The sequence below is a fragment of the Dioscorea cayenensis genome, chromosome 19, assembly GCF_009730915.1.
Source record: "Dioscorea cayenensis subsp. rotundata cultivar TDr96_F1 chromosome 19, TDr96_F1_v2_PseudoChromosome.rev07_lg8_w22 25.fasta, whole genome shotgun sequence".
Classification (NCBI taxonomy): Eukaryota; Viridiplantae; Streptophyta; class Magnoliopsida; order Dioscoreales; family Dioscoreaceae; genus Dioscorea; species Dioscorea cayenensis.
The window spans coordinates 21212374-21219522 of NC_052489.1; the positions used below are offsets into that span (position 1 = coordinate 21212374).

Here is a 7149-nt window from a genome sequence, read left to right on the forward strand (position 1 = left end):
CCTTTTTATTTCATCAAATAAATTTTTATTACAATATATTTATTTTATTTGCAGTAAACCAAACAACCCCTAAACGCAAAATATAACACTTTAAACTTGGAGAGATTAAAGTACATAAAAGTCTAAAAAGTCTCTGACATTACATTTATTTTTCTTCTACTTAATTAACAAGACAACCAAAGAAAACACAACAAATGGCAGGGAGAGGAGTTTGAGTTGAATGATAAAAGATTGATTGGATCACACACACACACACACACACACACACACACACACATATATATATATATATATTTGATCTAAACTTTGAACAAGTCCAAGCATGACTCAGCAAGTCAAAGTCCAAAATTGATCATAATATTCTCCATAAGTGAAGGTCTTTGTAATTCTTGGATGTTCTTCATCCACAAGCTCCCTTGCTGGTTCTATAACAGCATCATAAGATGGACAGTAAAATGTGGCTACTGAGATCCTCTCACTATCTTTGTTTACAATGGCCCTATGCAGCACACTCTTGTACCTCCCATTGCTCAACACCTCCAACACATTAAACAATGTGAATTATTATGTTACAGTTTATGATCCAAATCATATTTAATTAAATTTGAAAAAGCTTATGGTACAACTTATTTAATTTTTTGAATTATAAATTTTTTTTGGGAATTTGTGTGGTAGCGGAAAGATCGGGTCTATAGATCCTATTTTGTAGTGCACCACTAATCCTACTAGTAATATGAGGATAGGGAGCCTCCTTGGTATAGATTTTTTTTTTATAGAATTTAAGTGATTAGACTGCATCCGAAGAGTAGAAAAGTTAATCCATGACCCAAACTAATCTAGATCAACCTAACTTGTAATTGAACTAAGACCAATTTAAACATATTTTATTATAATAAAATATTCTTTATATTCTAACAAAAGTTTAACCACTACCTAACACAATCTTTGATAAAAGCGTGGAGCTAACCCTAAAACAGTTAGGATTAATGCTAATTGTGGTTGATTTATAATAATGAAATAACTTTTCCGAAATTAAACCATCACGATTGCACTCAATTTTTAACATAGTGAATCATCTTCTCTTTCGTTACTTGTGGTTTTTCCCGAGTTCAGGTTTTCCACTTAAATTGGTGTTTTTATTTTATTTTCTTTTGTTATTATCACAGGTTATTTCCTTCATATTACATTTTCAATGCAAATTTGTCCAGAGAAAAAAAAGGTGGTTAAACAAAGTGAGAGAACATACCTCAATCTGATTCCCAATATTAATGATCAAAGTGTTTGGCAAAGGGTTAACAGCCAGCCATTTGCCATTCCTAAGAACTTGCAAACCAGGAACAGTGTTTTGCAGCAAAATAGTGATGGCATTTGGATCTTTATGTCCTGGCAGTCCAAAGGTCAAGTCTGGCTGTGGGCATGGAGGGTAATAGTTAATGGCCATATGTTGTGCTTGTTTCCCTAATGCTTTCTCCATGTACTTCTTCTCCCTTCCTAAACTCTCTGAAATGGCCTCAAGTAGTTTCAATGCCAACTCCCTCACTCTCTTACAATACTCTCCAACTATTTCCCTTCATTAAAAAAAAAAAAGAAGACAAATATCTATATATTATTTATTGTTTATTAAACAAGGAAAAGGTTGATAATGTATTTACTGTATATATATGTATATTACTGAAAGGAATGAGGGTTAGAAGCCCATTGATAAATGAAATCTTGAAGAGGATAACAATGGAGTCTTAAGTAGTCTCTCCAACTGGCAACTTTCTCTGTTCTGACATTGAAGCTTGTGGAGAGCCTCATGGTTTTTTTTGGATCATCAGAGTATGCTTTTATTCTCTCACACTCTGGCAATTTGAAGTACTATTTGCTGATTCTTAACATCTCACTCAGCACTGTCTCAGGTATCCCATGGTTCTTCACCTGATTATTTCATCGAATAAATTTTTATTAATTACAACATATTTATTTTATTTTATTCTTTTTTTTTTTGTTAAATAAGAACTCTTAATAGGGAGCGCCATGACATACCAACTCCTTTGCTGGGTGGTTGTATTTTATATTATATTTTATTTTATTTTATATAGTTAATTTATTAAAATTAATTTGATAAAAATGTAAATATAATTCTTTACGATTTCATGAGTATGAAATAAATTAATTTGGAGTCATCACAATATCGAGCTTTATAAGGCCAGTTTAGGCATATTTTTTAATTTTTTGTTCTCTAAAAAAACTAGACAGCCACAATATCGAGCTTTATAAAGCTGGTTTAGGCATATTTTTTAGTTCTCTATTCTCAAAAAAAACTAGGCAGTCTTTTTACTTTTTATTTAAAATGAATAATTATTTAAGCATTTTTTAAATATTATTTAGTTTTACAAAACATACATAAAATTTTTTCTTTGCATTTTTAAAAGATATACAATTTTATAGACATTTAATATAATAAAAATCTAAGTTACACATCAAATGTGAATTGAGGCAGTACGATTATGATAAAAAATGGAAGAGTGGATTAAAAAAAAATATTTATTTGTTTTTAAATTTTGTAAACATTTTGTTTGATTGAATATAATAGATTATATATATATATAATTATGTATGAAAATGGAAAATAATTTTCTTAAAAAAATAAATTTAAATTATATATAATTAATGGATAAATTTGTTCCAATACTCGTATTAAAAAAATTTCATAAGCTTTTTAAAACATACAGTTAAATGGTGATGAGTCGTATGGATGTAAAAAACCATAAATAAAAAAAGCCAACTTTTGTGGTTTTTCTTAATATAAAATAAAAAACAAAATCCACCGCACTTTAAATAAAAATAAATTTTAGAAATAGCACCGATATCAAAATAACTTTTTAGGGTCTATTTGATTACAAACTGTTAAAGTACAACGTACGCAAGTGCTTGTGCTGTTTTATGATTGATGTTCATTGGGCAGTACAACATTTGTTGTGTTATTTAGTGTTTGATTTGCATAAATACTGAACAAAAATTATTAAAATTACAATAATATATTTTTACTATTCTATGTTTGTTCTGTAATAAAAAATCACAAAAATGAAAATCTAATCAAATTCCACATAAAAATGATGGTCAATAACCATAGCAACAAGTTAAAAAATCGAATTAGGATTCAATGAAATGGTGACACCGCGTAGAATTTTATCCCCCTCAAATTAGAAGTTGCCATATTAGAACTTTTTCAGTTTTTTTTGAAAAAAAAAATAATTTCTCTTTATTATCAAAACCTATAAACAGTAAACCAGTTGCAGTTTACTATTTAGGGTTTAGGGCTTAGAATTTAGGATTTATGGTAGGTTTTATAGTATTTTGGCTTAAAATTTTAGAGTTTTAGGTACGGTTTTATAATGCTTTATAATTTTAAAAATTTAGATGTTTATAAGGTTTTAATTTGAAGTTTATAGAAAAAAATAACCCGGATGATGACACAGATGCCAGGTTAGCATCCACGTCATTCAAGAAATCTATTCAGTTTGATGTGGTGATTTCTAATTGGAAGGGGATATAATCTGACATGGTGTCACCGTTTCATATAATCCTTCCCTTAAAAATAGATCCAAACACAACACAAATTTAAAAACTTTCAATCCACAACAACCAATAAACGTTCATTAACACCTTGATCTAACAAACAAACAAATATATAAATATATAGATAAATAAATAAACAAACAAAATAAATCACGCTATCACAACACCCTAATCAGTGATATACTAATATAATTTTTAATTTTAAATAAGGTCAATCTTGTCTTTAAGTAGTCCTGTACTTCGATAAAATTTTTGTACCATGGTTTTAGCGGTACAAAAAAAAATTAGAAAGTTGTGTTTTACCCATTCGGTGGTTTGTGTTATACATACACTCCATTTGTAAATCAAACACATAACAATAGAAGTTGTCTTGTGTTGTCCTATGAAATCTTGTTTATCAAATGAACCTTTAGTTTTTTTATTTATTAGTTTTATTATGAAGTTTATCTTATGACATATATATTAATTTAGGGAAATTAAACATAGACATTTTTCTTATTTAACAAACTTTGATTGAGTTCTAGAATTTTATAGGAGTATTTTTTTATTATAATTTTTTTTTTACAAAAAGTTGCCCCAATTCTTGTTCTTCCTTAGGTAAAGACAGAAACAGAATTTTAGTTTATTTTTAAATGTAAAAATCGGAAAGAGGTGATTTTTAAATTTTACTTTTCTTTGATTCGTCGGTTTTTGAAAGTGAGATACGAAGAGCCACATAAAAAGATATCTCTTCTGATTTAATTATATATATATACATAATATTCAAACTCAAAACAACTTGTTTAAATGACTCAAGTCCTTACCACATGGTCCAACCTTCATTAGTGACTTTTAACATATTTTAATTAGAGTAGGAATGATGAATAAATACTAAAAATTTAACAAATTATATTATAAAAATTCAAATAAAACACCTAGAAAAGATAGATAACTATTTTTATATCCCCACAAATGATCTTAGATGATAAAAAGATATTTTCAAACAAGTATTATTATTTTTAAAAATTATTTTTACTTTCAGATATATAAAACAACTCCGGCAAGAAGCCTAATTTATAATAATAAAATTACTTTTGAACTTTCAATTATATATATATGAAAATTAAACCATTAAAAAGAAAAAAAAAAAAAACCAACAAACATTATTTGAACTTTCGGTATAAGTTTTGAGTTTGAATTTTTGTTAATGCAAAAGAGAAAATAAAAAAATAAAGAAAAAGAAACATTGGTGGGAGAGATCTACTCCATTGTAGGGTTTTTAGTATGTAGTTCGAACTGAATTAGAATATGGGGATCTTAGAAAGACCAGTGGATTAAAGATTTAAAAATAAAAAAAAAACTATTGAAAAATATAACTTTAAAAATACCATAAAGAAGCCGTCACTCTTGCAAGCTTCACCTATGGCCTCGACAAGAAGTGAATGTTGATGGGCATCCATTTCATGAAGATCAATGAGAGGGATTGATACATCAAAGCTCTCCATTTCTAACAAGTTAGGCCTCTCAGTTTTAGGCCTCACATAAATTGAAGGTATGCAACTACTTCTCTCCCTTCTCACCATATCACTCAAAAGAAACATGCTACTAAACTCACTACTCATGCCCATGAAATCAGGGACGGAACCAAGGGGGGGCTAGCAGGGGCTTCAGCCCCCCCTCGGCACCGGCAGGGCTCTTTTTTGTTTGGCCGGATCCATGAAATCAGGCAACCAGCCCCCCCTTCAGTCATGCAAATCCAGCCAGCAGCCCCCATCTCTCTCCCTCACACTCATTCAAAGCAGTGCATCAGGTTGAGCAGCAGCACCCATCCGGCCATCCCAAGCAGGCTGAAGCAGCACCCATCCCAAGACAGTGGCTGGCTACCAAACAGAGGCGAAGGGAGAGGGGGGAGGGGGTGCGGCCTCCTCTCTCTCTCTCTCTCTCTCTCTCTCTCTCTCGAGATCTATAAATATCTATATCTATCTATAGATCTATAAATAACTATATCTATATCTATATATAGGTTGTTGTATTTTTATATTTTTTACATATCTCTATATCTTTTTTTAGCGTTTTTTATTTTTATATTATAAAAAATATCAATTTTTTATATACAAATTAATGCCTATAATTTAAAACATACTAATTTTTAAATAAATTAATAAAAACTTATTATTTTATGTATTGATATTTTATAAATTACTTAATATATTTTTTTTTCAAAAATATATGTTTTAGTTTTTAGTTTTTACCGATTAACCTATATAATATATAAAATTATATTTTTAGTAAAGTTTTTATAAAAATTTATTGTTTGATGCTCATTTTAAACTATAAATTAACATATAAATAAATTTTTATAAATTTTGTAAAATTTTAATAATTAATTTTTTTTTACAATTCGTCCCGCTAATCTATAATTTCTGGGTCTGTTTCTGCTTTCAACCACTTCATTAGCTCCGACGAGACTTTCCCAATACCGCATGCCAGTCCAGCACCTCATCGATTTAGTGAGTGTTCTCGTTTCCTTTTATTTTTCTTATTAGTAAATTAAGGTTTTAAAAATTACTGTTTTCATTCTAGACTTCTTTAATTGTTTTAGTAGTTTGTGTTTATAATTATTATAGATAAATATTTTATGTTTTTGTGATTGTTTTTAATTAAATGTCAGCGATATCGCGTTATTTTTGTATCGAATCTGATTGTTATGTTGATTTGAAATATTTTTTGACAATTTGCCCTCATTCCCCAGTGATAAGTCCTGGTTCCGTCCCTGCATGAAATCTAATTTATTGCTCATGCCTTCCGTCCATACTTCCCCTATTTATAGATATACATGAGCTTTAATATTACTATAAAATAAATAAATAAATAAATGTGAAAATTGCATTACAATTTTGCCGACCATTAAATTAAATCTTAAAAGATTCCTTCGTAAATTATATCGAAAAGACATTATTGGTGTGAAGTCAATAGACTATAAATGGTGAGGTGGCATATATGCCTATCTCCGGTTTTAAAATAAATATCACCATTTTATGGGTTTGTGATGTTTAAGGGGTGATGCCATGCCAATGACATCATCTTTTGCCTAATCATGGTTGTTTCAATGCTTGATTGATCATTATGAGCTTTGAAAGTGACTTGATTATTAATTAAAATAAATAAATAAAAGAAAGACTCCAAGAAGGCTTGGATAGTTTTCATCTACTCATTTAATATTATTTATTATATTAAACAATTTTGATTCACTTTTTTTTATTTTCAGTTTATGACTTATTCAAATGAGTTCATCTTATTTCTTTAAATAATCAAAATAATTTATTTTAAAAAGAAACAAAATAGATAGCTTAAAAATTTAAAGTGTTGTGATAATATTGGTTTTTATAATTAATAAGAATTTATTATGACAATTCTTCTTGAAAAATAGACACACACACACACACACACACACACTTATGTCATTGGTTTTATTTTATTTATATTTTTTTATCATCAATTTTATTATTTATTAATTTTAATTTTCTCTTGATTTGCTCTACTAATTTTCTGTTAAAAATTCCATTTGTTACTCTGATGATTTTTTTAATAATATTTAATAAGACA

General features: G+C 28.5%; 1 pseudogene; it reads right to left on the reverse strand.

The window, feature by feature from the left end:
* Positions 1 to 299: 299 nt before the first annotated feature.
* On the reverse strand, positions 300 to 5414 carry LOC120284140 (annotated as a pseudogene).
* Between the last annotated feature and the right edge of the window lie 1735 nt (positions 5415 to 7149).